The sequence below is a fragment of the Schistocerca gregaria genome, chromosome 8, assembly GCF_023897955.1.
Source record: "Schistocerca gregaria isolate iqSchGreg1 chromosome 8, iqSchGreg1.2, whole genome shotgun sequence".
Classification (NCBI taxonomy): Eukaryota; Metazoa; Arthropoda; class Insecta; order Orthoptera; family Acrididae; genus Schistocerca; species Schistocerca gregaria.
In genome coordinates this window covers 14,353,455-14,367,623 of record NC_064927.1, presented here as the reverse complement: position 1 = coordinate 14,367,623, position 14,169 = coordinate 14,353,455, and positions in this window count along the sequence as shown.

The following is a 14,169-nucleotide window of genomic DNA, read 5'->3' as shown; positions in this document are numbered from 1 at the left end:
TACGTGCATCGGAAACTATACTGGTCTTCCAGGGAACGATAAAAGCGTAGACTGTTTGAGACATTACTCTCATGGAGGATAGAGCACATGGTGAATGTTGTATTCAATCCCGATGCAATTTCTGTGTTTCATCAACACTCTGATAGTCCACAGATTACAGAATGACACCAGATGTGCATCGGAAACTACTACTGGTCTTCCAGGGAACGATCAAAGCGAAAACTGTATGAGATATTACTCCCATGGAGGAAAGTGCGCATGGTGACTGTTGTATTCAATCCCAGTGCAATTACTGTGTTTCATCAACACCCTGATAGACCACACAATCCAGAATGCCCCCAGATGTTCATCGGAAACAACTACTGGTCTTACAGGGAACGATAAAAGCGTAAACGGTTTATGACATTACTCCCATGGAGGAAAGTGCACATGGTGACTGTTGTATTCAATCCCGATGCAATTTCTGTGTTTCATCAACACTCTGATAGTCCACAGATTACAGAATGCCCCCAGATGTTCATCGGAAACAACTACTGGTCTTCCAGGGAACGATCAAAGCCTAAACTGTTTGAGACATTACTCCCATGGAGGAAAGTGCACATGGTGACTGTTGTATTCACTCCCGAGGCAATATCTGTGTTTCATCAACACTCTGATAGTTCACAGATTACAGAATGCCCCCAGATGTGCATCGAAAACTATACTGGTCTTCCAGGGAACGATAAAAGCGTAAACTGTTTGGGACATTACTCCCATGGAGGAAAGTGCGCATGGTGACGTTTATATTCAATCCCGATTCAATTTCTGAGTTTCATCAACACTTAAAAGGTCCACAGATTACAGAATGCCTCCAGATGTGCATCGGAAACTACTACTGGTCTTGCAGGGAACGATCAAAGCGTACACTGTTTGAGACATTACTCCCAAGGAGGAAAGTGCGCATAGTGACTGTTGTGTTCAATCCCGATGCAATTTCTGTGTTTGATCAACACTCTGATAGTCCACAGATTGCAGAATGCCCCCAGATGTGCATCGGAAACTATACTGGTCTACCAGGGAACGATAAAAGCGTAAACAGTTTGGGACATTACTCCCATGGAGGAAAGTGCGCATGGTGAGTGTTGTATTCAATCCCGATGCAATTTCTGTGTTTGAACAACACTCTGATAGTTTACAGATTCCAGAATGCCTCCAGATGGGCATCGGAAACTACTACTGGTCTTAAAGGGAACGATCAAAGCGTAGACTGTTTGAGACATGACTCCCATGGAGGAAAATGCGCATGATGACCGTTGTATTCAATCCCGAGGCAATTTCTGTGTTTCATCAACACTTTGAAAGTCCACAGATTACAGAATGTCTCCAGATGTACATCGGACACTACTAGTGGTCTTGCAGGGAACAATCCAAGCGTAAACTGTTTAAGACATTACTCCCATGGAGGAAAGTGCGCATGGTGACAGTTGTATTGAATCCCGATGCAATTTCTGTGTCTCATCAACACTTTGAAGGTCCACTGATTACAGAATGCCTCCAGATGTGCATCGGAAACTTCTACTTGTCTTGCAATGAACGATCAAAGCGTAGACTGTTTGAGACATAACTCTCATGGAGAAAAGTGCACAAGGGGATTGTTGTATTCAATCCTGATGCAATTTCTGTGTTTCATCAACACTCTGATAGTCCACAGATTACAGAATGTCACCAGATGTGCATCGGAAACTACTACTGGTCTTCCAGGGAACGATCAAATCGTAAACTGTTTGGGACATTACTCCCATGGAGGAAAGTGCGCATGGTGACTGTTGTATTCAATCCCGATGCAATTTCTGTGTTTGAACAACACTCTGATAGTTTACAGATTACAGAATGCCTCCAGATGTGCATCGGAAACTACTACTTGTCTTCCAGGGAACGATGAAAGCGTAGACTGATTGAGACATTGCTCCCATGGAGGAAAAAGCGCATGATGACTGTTAAATTCAATCCCGAGGCAATTTCTGTGTTTCATCAACACTTTGAAGGTAAACAGATTACAGAATGCCTCCAGATGTGCATCGGAAACTACTAATGGTCTTGCATTGAACGATCAAAGCGTAGACTGTTTGAGACATTACTCCCATGGAGGAAAGTGTGAATGGTGACTGTTGTATTCAATCCCGATGCAATTTCTGTGTCTCATCAACACTCTGATAGTCCACAGATTACAGTGTGCGCCCTGATGTGCATCGGAAACTACACTGGTCTTCCAGGGAACGATAAAAGCGTAAACTGTTTGAGACATTAAACCCATGGAGTAAAGTGCGCATGGTGACTGTTGTATTCAATCCCGATGCAATTTCTGTGTTGCATCAACACTCTGATAGTCCACAGATTACAGAATGACACCAGATGTGCATCGGAAACTACCACTGGTCTTCAGGATACGATCAAATCGTAGACGGTTTGAGACATTACTCCCTTGGAGGAAAGTGAGCATGGTGACTGTTGTATTCAATCCCGAGACAATTTCTGTGTTTCTTCAACACTTTAATGGTCCACAGATTACAGAATGCTTCCAGATGTGCATCGTAAACTACTACTGGTCTTGCAGGGAACGATCAAAGCGTAGACTGTTTGAGACATTACTCCCCTGGAGGAAAGTGGACATGGTGACTGTTGTATTCAATCCCGATGCAATTTCTGTGTTTCATCAACACACTGATAGTCCACAGATTACAGAAAGACCCCATATGTGCATCGGAAACTATACTGGTCTTCCAGGGAACGATCAAAGCGTAAACTGTTTGAGACATCACTCCCTTGGAGGAAAGTGCGCATGGTGACTGTTGTATTCAATCCCGATGCAATTTCTGTGTTTCATCAACACTTTGAAGGTCCAAAGATTACAGAATTCTCCAGATGAGCATCGGAAACTACTACTGGTCATCTAGGAAACGATCAAACCGTAGACTGCTTGAGACGTTACTCCCATGTAGGAAAATGCGCATGACGACTGTTGTATTCAATCAGGAGGCAAATTCTATGTTTCGTCAACACTTTGAAGGTCCACAGATTACAGAATGCCTCCAGATGAGCATCGGAAACTGTACTGGTCTTCCAGGAAACGATCAAAGCGAAGACTGTTTGAGACATTACTCCCATGGATGAAAGTGCGCACGGTGACTGTTGTATTCAATCCCGCGGCAATTCCTGTGTTTCATCAACACCTTGAAGGTCCACAGATTACAGAATTCCTCCATTTGTGCATCGGAAACTACTACTGGTCTTGCTGGGAACGATCAAAGCGTAGACTGTTAGAGACATTACTCCCATGGAGGAAAGTGCTCATGGTGACTGTTGTATTCAATCCCGATGCAATATCTGTGTTTGAACAACTCTCTGATAGTTTACAGATTACAGAATGCCTCCAGATGTGCATCGGAAACTACTACTGGTCTTCCATTAAATGATCAAACCGTAGACTGTTTGAGACATTACTCCCATGGAGGAAAGTGCGCATTGTGACTGTTGTATTCAATCCCGAGGCAATATCTGTGTTTCATCAACACATTGAAGGTCAGCAGATTACGGAATGCCTCCAGATGTGCATTGGAAACTACTACTGGTCTTGCAGGGAACGATAAAAGCGTAGACTGTTTGAGACATTACTCTCATGGAGGATAGAGCACATGGTGAATGTTGTATTCAATCCCGATGCAATATCTGTGTTTCATCAACACTCTGATAGTCCACTGATTACAGAATGACACCAGATGTGCATCGGAAACTACTACTGGTCTTCCAGGGAACGATCAAAGCGAAAACTGTAAGAGATATTACTCCCATGGAGGAATGTGCGCATGGTGACTGTTGTATTCAATCCCGGTGCAATTACTGTGTTTCATCAACACCCTGATAGACCACACATTCCAGAATGCCCCCACATGTTCATCGGAAACAACTACTGGTCTTACAGGGAACGATAAAAGCGTAAACTGTTTATGACATTACTCCCATGGAGGAAAGTGCACATGGTGACTGTTGTATTCAATCCCGATGCAATTTCTGTGTTTCATCAACACTCTGATAGTCCACAGATTACAGAATGCCCCCAGATGTTCATCGGAAACAACTACTGGTCTTCCAGGGAACGATCAAAGCCTAAACTGTTTGAGACATTACTCCCATGGAGGAAAGTGCACATGGTGACTGTTGTATTCACTCCCGAGGCAATATCTGTGTTTCATCAACACTCTGATAGTTCACAGATTACAGAATGCCCCCAGATGTGCATCGAAAACTATACTGGTCTTCCAGGGAACGATAAAAGCGTAAACTCTTTGGGACATTACTCCCATGGAGGAAAGTGTGCATGGTGACGTTTATATTCAATCCCGATTCAATTTCTGAGTTTCATCACACTTAAAAGGTCCACAGATTACAGAATGCCCCCAGATGTGCATCGAAAACTATACTGGTCTACCAGGGAACGATAAAAGCGTAAACAGTTTGGGACATTACTCCCATGGAGGAAAGAGCGCATGGTGAGTGTTGTATTCAATCCCGATGCAATTTCTGTGTTTGAACAACACTCTGATAGTTTACAGATTCCAGAATGCCTCCAGATGGGCATCGGAAACTACTACTGGTCTTAAAGGGAACGATCAAAGCGTAGACTGTTTGAGACATGACTCCCATGGAGGAAAATGCGCATGATGACCGTTGTATTCAATCCCGAGGCAATTTCTGTGTTTCATCAACACTTTGAAAGTCCACAGATTACAGAATGTCTCCAGATGTACATCGGACACTACTAGTGGTCTTGCAGGGAACAATCCAAGCGTAAACTGTTTAAGACATTACTCCCATGGAGGAAAGTGCGCATGGTGACAGTTGTATTGAATCCCGATGCAATTTCTGTGTCTCATCAACACTTTGAAGGTCCACTGATTACAGAATGCCTCCAGATGTGCATCGGAAACTTCTACTTGTCTTGCAATGAACGATCAAAGCGTAGACTGTTTGAGACATAACTCTCATGGAGAAAAGTGCACAAGGGGATTGTTGTATTCAATCCTGATGCAATTTCTGTGTTTCATCAACACTCTGATAGTCCACAGATTACAGAATGTCACCAGATGTGCATCGGAAACTACTACTGGTCTTCCAGGGAACGATCAAATCGTAAACTGTTTGGGACATTACTTCCATGGAGGAAAGTGCGCATGGTGACTGTTGTATTCAATCCCGATGCAATTTCTGTGTTTGAACAACACTCTGATAGTTTACAGATTACAGAATGCCTCCAGATGTGCATCGGAAACTACTACTTGTCTTCCAGGGAACGATGAAAGCGTAGACTGATTGAGACATTGCTCCCATGGAGGAAAAAGCGCATGATGACTGTTAAATTCAATCCCGAGGCAATTTCTGTGTTTCATCAACACTTTGAAGGTAAACAGATTACAGAATGCCTCCAGATGTGCATCGGAAACTACTAATGGTCTTGCATTGAACGATCAAAGCGTAGACTGTTTGAGACATTACTCCCATGGAGGAAAGTGTGAATGGTGACTGTTGTATTCAATCCTGATGCAATATCTGTGTCTCATCAACACTCTGATAGTCCACAGATTACAGTGTGCGCCCTGATGTGCATCGGAAACTACACTGGTCTTCCAGGGAACGATAAAAGCGTAAACTGTTTGAGACATTAAACCCATGGAGTAAAGTGCGCATGGTGACTGTTGTATTCAATCCCGATGCAATTTCTGTGTTGCATCAACACTCTGATAGTCCACAGATTACAGAATGACACCAGATGTGCATCGGAAACTACCACTGGTCTTCAGGATACGATCAAATCGTAGACGGTTTGAGACATTACTCCCTTGGAGGAAAGTGAGAATGGTGACTGTTGTATTCAATCCCGAGACAATTTCTGTGTTTCTTCAACACTTTAATGGTCCACAGATTACAGAATGCTTCCAGATGTGCATCGTAAACTACTACTGGTCTTGCAGGGAACGATCAAAGCGTAGACTGTTTGAGACATTTCTCCCATGGAGGAAAGTGAACATGGTGACTGTTGTATTCAATCCCGCGGCAATTCCTGTGTTTCATCAACACCTTGAAGGTCCACAGATTACAGAATTCCTCCATTTGTGCATCGGAAACTACTACTGGTCTTCCAGGGAACGATCAAATCGAAAACTGTAAGAGATATTACTTCCATGGAGGAAAGTGCGCATGGTGACTGTTGTATTCAATCCCGGTGCAATTACTGTGTTTCATCAACACCCTGATAGACCACACATTCCAGAATGCCCCCACATGTTCATCGGAAACAACTACTGGTCTTACAGGGAACGATAAAACGTAAACTGTTTATGACTTTACTCCCATGGAGGAAAGTGCACATGGTGACTGTTGTATTCAATCCCGATGCAATTTCTGTGTTTCATCAACACTCTGATAGTCCACAGATTACAGAATGCCCCCAGATGTTCATCGGAAACAACTACTGGACTTCCAGGGAACGATCAAAGCCTAAACTGTTTGAGACATTACTCCCAAGGAGGAAAGTGCGCATAGTGACTGTTGTATTCAATCCCGATGCAATTTCTGTGTTTCATCAACACTCTGATAGTCCACAGATTGCAGAATGCCCCCAGATGTGCATCGGAAACTATACTGGTCTACCAGGGAACGATAAAAGCGTAAACAGTTTGGGACATTACTCCTATGGAGGAAAGTGCGCATGGTGACTGTTGTATTCAATCCCGATGCAATTTCTGTGTTTGAACAACACTCTGATAGTTTACAGATTCCAGAATGCCTCCAGATGGGCATCGGAAACTACTACTGGTCTTAAAGGGAACGATCAAAGCGTAGACTGTTTGAGACATTACTCCCAAGGAGGAAAGTGCGCATGGTGACTGTTGTATACAATCCCGATGCAATTTCTGTGTTTCATCAACACTCTGATAGTCCACAGATTACAGAATGCCCCCAGATGTGCATCCAAAACTATACTGGTCTTCCAGGGAACGATAAAAGCGTAAACTGTTTGGGACATTACTCCCATGGAGGAAAGTGGGCATGGTGACTGTTGTATTCAATCCCGATGCAATTTCTGAGTTTCATCAACACTCTGATAGTCCACAGATTACAGAATGCCCACAGATGTGCATCGAAAACTATACTGGTCTTCCAGGGAACGATAAAAGCGTAAACTGTTTGGGACATTACTCCCATGGAGGAAAGTGCGCATGGTGACTGTTGTATTCAATCCCGAGGCAATTTCTGTGTTTCACCAACACATTAAAGGTCCACAGATTACAGAATGGCTCCAGATGTGCATCGGTAACTACTACTGGTCTTGCAGGGAACGATCAAAGCGTAGACTGTTTGAGATATTACTCCTATGGAGGAAAGTGCGCATGGTGACTGTTGTATTCAATATCGATGCAATTTCTGTGTTTCATTAACACTCTGTTAGTACACAGATTACAGAATGCCCATCTGTGCATCGGAAACTATACTGGTCTTCCAGGGAACGATAAAAGCGTAGACTGTTTGAGACATTACTCTCATGGAGGATAGGGCACATGGTGAATGTTGTATTCAATCCCGATGCAATTTCTGTGTTTCATCAACACTCTGATAGTCCACAGATTACAGAATGACACCAGATGTGCATCGGAAACTACTACTGGTCTTCCAGGGAACGATCAAAGCGAAAACTGTATGAGATATTACTCCCATGGAGGAAAGTGCGCATGGTGACTGTTGTATTCAAGCCCGGTGCAATTACTGTGTTTCATCAACACCCTGATAGACCACACAATCCAGAATGCCCCCAGATGTTCATCGGAAACAACTACTGGTCTTACAGGGAACGATAAAAGCGTAAACTGTTTATGACATTACTCCCATGGAGGAAAGTGCACATGGTGACTGTTGTATTCAATCCCGATGCAATTTCTGTAATTCATCAACACTCTGATAGTCCACAGATTACAGAATGCCCCCAGATGTTCATCGGAAACTACTACTGGTCTTCCAGGGAACGATCAAGGCCTAAACTGTTTGAGACATTACTCCCATGGAGGAAAGTGCACATGGTGACTGTTGTATTCACTCCCTAGGCAATATCTGTGTTTCATCAACACTCTGATAGTTCACAGATTACAGAATGCCCCCAGATGTGCATCGAAAACTATACTGGTCTACCAGGGAACGATAAAAGCGTAAACAGTTTGGGACATTACTCCCATGGAGGAAAGTGCGCATGGTGACTGTTGTATTCAATCCCGATGCAATTTCTGTGTTTGAGCAACACTCTGATGGTTTACAGATTCCAGAATGCCTCCAGATGGGCATCGGAAACTACTACTGGTCTTAAAGGGAACGATCAAAGCGTAGACTGTTTGAGACATGACTCCCATGGAGGAAAATGCGCATGATGACAGTTGTATTCAATCCCGAGGCAATTTCTGTGTTTCATCAACACTTTGAAAGTCCACAGATTGCAGAATGTCTCCAGATGTACATCGGACACTACTAGTGGTCTTGCAGGGAACGATCCAAGCGTAAACTGTTTGAGACATTACTCCCATCGAGGAAAGTGCGCATGGTGACAGTTGTATTGAATCCCGATGCAATTTCTGTGTCTCATCAACACTTTGAAGGTCCACTGATTACAGAATGCCTCCAGATGTGCATCGGAAACTTCTACTTGTCTTGCAATGAACGATCAAAGCGTAGACTGTTTGAGACATTACTCTCATGGAGAAAAGTGCACAAGGGGATTGTTGAATTCAATCCTGATGCAATTTCTGTGTTTCATCAACACTCTGATAGTCCACAGATTACAGAATGACACCAGATGTGCATCGGAAACTACTACTGGTCTTCCAGGGAACGATCAAATCGTAAACTGTTTGGGACATTACTCCCATGGAGGAAAGTGCGCATGGTGACTGTTGTATTCAATCCCGATGCAATTTCTGTGTTTGAACAACACTCTGATAGTTTACAGATTACAGAATGCCTCCAGATGTGCATCGGAAACTACTACTTGTCTTCCAGGGAACGATGAAAGCGTAGACTGATTGAGACATTGCTCCCATGGAGGAAAAAGCGCATGATGACTGTTACATTCAATCCCGAGGCAATTTCTGTGTTTCATCAACACTTTGAAGGTAAACAGATTACAGAATGCCTCCAGATGTGCATCGGAAACTACTAATGGTCTTGCATTGAACGATCAAAGCGTAGACTGTTTGAGACATTACTCCCATGGAGGAAAGTGTGAATGGTGACTGTTGTATTCAATCCCGATGCAATTTCTGTGTTTCATCAACACTCTGATAGTCCACAGATTACAGTGTGCGCCCTGATGTGCATCGGAAACTACACTGGTCTTCCAGGGAACGATAAAAGCGTAAACTGTTTGAGACATTAAACCCATGGAGTAAAGTGCGCATGGTGACTGTTGTATTCAATCCCGATGCAATTTCTGTGTTGCATCAACACTCTGATAGTCCACAGATTACATAATGACACCAGATGTGCATCGGAAACTACCACTGGTCTTCAGGATACGATCAAATCGTAGACGGTTTGAGACATTACTCCCTTGGAGGAAAGTGAGCATGGTGACTGTTGTATTCAATCCCGAGACAATTTCTGTGTTTCTTCAACACTTTAATGGTCCACAGATTACAGAATGCTTCCAGATGTGCATCGTAAACTACTACTGGTCTTGCAGGGAACGATCAAAGCGTAGACTGTTTGAGACATTACTCCCATGGAGGAAAGTGCGCACGGTGACTGTTGTATTCAATCCCGCGGCAATTCCTGCGTTTCATCAACACTTTGAAGGTCCACAGATTACAGAATTCTCCAGATGTGCATCGGAAACTACTACTGGTCTTCCATTAAATGATCAAACCGTAGACTGATTGAGACATTACTCCCATGGAGGAAAGTGCGCATGGTGACTGTTGTATTCAATCCCGAGGCAATATCTGTGTTTCATCAACACATTGAAGGTCAGCAGATTACGGAATGCCTCCAGATGTGCATTGGAAACTACTACTGGTCTTGCAGGGAACGTTCAAAGCGTAAACTGTTAGAGACATTACTCCCATGGAGGGAAGTGCGCATGGTGACTGTTGTATTAAATCCCGATGCAAATTCTGTGTTTGATCAACACTCTGATAGTTTACAGATTCCAGAATGCCTCCAGATGTGCATCGGAAACTACTACTGGTCTTGCGGGGAACGATCAAAGCGTAGACTGTTAGAGACATTATTCCCATGGAGGAAAGTGCGCATGGTGACTGTTGTATTCAATCCCGGTGCAATTACTGTGTTTCATCAACACCCTGATAGACCACACATTCCAGAATGCCCCCAGATGTTCATCGGAAACAACTACTGGTCTTACAGGGAACGATAAAAGCGTAAACTGTTTATGACATTACTCCCATGGAGGAAAGTGCACATGGTGACTGTTGTATTCAATCCCGATGCAATTTCTGTGTTTCATCAACACTCTGATAGTCCACAGATTACAGAATGCCCCCAGATGTTCATCGGAAACAACTACTGGTCTTCCAGGGAACGATCAAAGCCTAAACTGTTTGAGACATTACTCCCATGGAGGAAAGTGCACATGGTGACTGTTGTATTCACTCCCGAGGCAATATCTGTGTTTCATCAACACTCTGGTAGTTCACAGATTACAGAATGCCCCCAGATGTGCATCGAAAACTATACTGGTCTTCCAGGGAACGATAAAAGCGTAAACTGTTTGGGACATTACTCCCATGGAGGAAAGTGGGCATGGTGACGTTTATATTCAATCCCGATTCAATTTCTGAGTTTCATCAACACTTAAAAGGTCCACAGATTACAGAATGCCTCCAGATGTGCATCGGAAAATACTACTGGTCTTGCAATGAACGATCAAAGCGTACACTGTTTGAGACATTACTCCCAAGGAGGAAAGTGCGCATAGTGACTGTTGTATTCAATCCCGATGCAATTTCTGTGTTTGATCAACACTCTGATAGTCCACAGATTGCAGAATGCCCACAGATGTGCATCGGAAACTATACTGGTCTACCAGGGAACGATAAACGCGTAAACAGTTTGGGACATTACTCCCATGGAGGAAAGTGCGCATGGTGACTGTTGTATTCAATCCCGATGCAATTTCTCTGTTTGAACAACACTCTGATAGTTTACAGATTCCAGAATGCCTCCAGATGGGCATCGGAAACTACTACCGGTCTTAAAGGGAACGATCAAAGCGTAGACTGTTTGAGACATGACTCCCATGGAGGAAAATGCGCATGATGACCGTTGTATTCAATCCCGAGGCAATTTCTGTGTCTCATCAACACTCTGATAGTCCACAGATTGCAGAATGTCCCCAGATGTGTATCGGAAACTACACTGGTCTTCCAGGGAACGATAAAAGCGTAAACTGTTTGAGACATTACTCCCGTGGAGGAAAGTACGCATGGTGACTGTTGTATTCACTCCCGATGCAATTTCCGTGTTTCATCAACACTTTGAAGGTCCACAGATTACAGAATGCCTCCAGTTGTGCATTAGAAACTACTACTGGTCTTCCAGGAAACAATCAAATCGTAGACTGTTAGAGACATTACTCCCATGGAGGAAAGTGCGCATGGTGACTTTTATATTCAATCCCGAGGCAATTTCTGAGTTTCATCAACACTTCAAAGGTCCACAGATTACAGAATGCCTCCAGATGTGCATCGGAAACTACTACTGGTCTTGCAGGGAACGATCAAAGCGTAGACTGTTTGACACATTACTCCCAAGGAGGAAAGTGCGCATGGTGACTGTTGTATTCAATCCCGATGCAATTTCTGTGTTTCATCAACACTCTGATAGTCCACAGATTACAGAATGCCCCCAGATGTGCATCCAAAACTATACTGGTCTTCCAGGGAACGATAAAAGCGTAAACTGTTTGGGACATTACTCCCATGGAGGAAAGTGGGCATGGTGACTGTTGTATTCAATCCCGATGCAATTTCTGTGTTTCATCAACACTCTGATAGTCCACAGATTACAGAATGCCCCCAGATGTTCATCGAAAACTATACTGGTCTTCCAGGGAACGATAAAAGCGTAAACTGTTTGGGACATTACTCCCATGGAGGAAAGTGCGCATGGTGACTGTTGTATTCAATCCCGAGGCAATTTCTGTGTTTCATCAACACATTAAAGGTCCACAGATTACAGAATGGCTCCAGATGTGCATCGGTAACTACTACTGGTCTTGCAGGGAACGATCAAAGCGTAGACTGTTTGAGATATTACTCCTATGGAGGAAAGTGCGCATGGTGACTGTTGTATTCAATACCGATGCAATATCTGTGTTTCATTAACACTCTGTTGGTACACAGATTACAGAATGCCCATATGCGCATCGGAAACTATACTGGTCTTCCAGGGAACGATAAAAGCGTAGACTGTTTGAGACATTACTCTCATGGAAGATAGAGCACATGGTGAATGTTGTATTCAATCCCGATGCAATTTCTGTGTCTCATAAACACTCTGATAGTCCACAGATTACAGAATGACACCAGATGTGCATCGGAAACTACTACTGGTCTTCCAGGGAACGATCAAAGCGAAAACTGTATGAGATATTACTCCCATGGAGGAAAGTGCGCATGGTGACTGTTGTATTCAATCCCGGTGCAATTACTGTGTTTCATCAACACCCTGATAGACCACACATTCCAGAATGCCCCCAGATGTTCATCGGAAACAACTACTGGTCTTACAGGGAACGATAAAAGCGTAAGCTGTTTATGACATTACTCCCATGGAGGAAAGTGCACATGGTGACTGTTGTATTCAATCCCGATGCAATTTCTGTGTTTCATCAACACTCTGATAGTCCACAGATTACAGAATGCCCCAAGATGTTCATCGGAAACAACTACTGGTCTTCCAGGGAACGATCAAAGCCTAAACTGTTTGAGACATTACTCCCATGGAGGAAAGTGCACATGGTGACTGTTGTATTCACTCCCGAGGCAATATCTGTGTTTCATCAACACTCTGATAGTTTACAGATTACAGAATGCCTCCAGATGTGCATCGGAAACTACTACTTGTCTTGCAGGGAACGATCAAAGCGTACACTGTTTGGGACATTACTCCCATGGAGGAAAGTGCGCATGGTGACTGTTGTAATCAATCCCGATGCAATTTCTGTGTTTGAACAACACTCTGATAGTTTACAGATTACAGAATGCCTCCAGATGCGCATCGGAAACTATACTGGTCTTCCAGGGAACGATAAAAGCGTAGACTGTTTGAGACATTACTCTCATGGAAGATAGAGCACATGGTGAATGTTGTATTCAATCCCGATGCAATTTCTGTGTCTCATCAACACTCTGATAGTCCACAGATTACAGAATGACACCAGATGTGCATCGGAAACTACTACTGGTCTTCCAGGGAACGATCAAAGCGAAAACTGTATGAGATATTACTCCCATGGAGGAAAGTGCGCATGGTGACTGTTGTATTCAATCCCGATGCAATTACTGTGTTTCATCAACACCCTGATAGACCACACATTCCAGAATGCCCCCAGATGTTCATCGGAAACAACTACTGGTCTTACAGGGAACGATAAAAGCGTAAGCTGTTTATGACATTACTCCCATGGAGGAAAGTGCACATGGTGACTGTTGTATTCAATCCCGATGCAATTTCTGTGTTTCATCAACACTCTGATAGTCCACAGATTACAGAATGCCCCCAGATGTTCATCGGAAACAACTACTGGTCTTCCAGGGAACGATCAAAGCCTAAACTGTTTGAGACATTACTCCCATGGAGGAAAGTGCACATGGTGACTGTTGTATTCACTCCCGAGGCAATATCTGTGTTTCATCAACACTCTGATAGTTTACAGATTACAGAATGCCTCCAGATGTGCATCGGAAACTACTACTTGTCTTACAGGGAACGATAAAAGCGTAAGCTGTTTATGACATTACTCCCATGGAGGAAAGTGCACATGGTGACTGTTGTATTCAATCCCGATGCAATTTCTGTGTTTCATCAACACTCTGATAGTCCACAGATTACAGAATGCCCCCAGATGTTCAT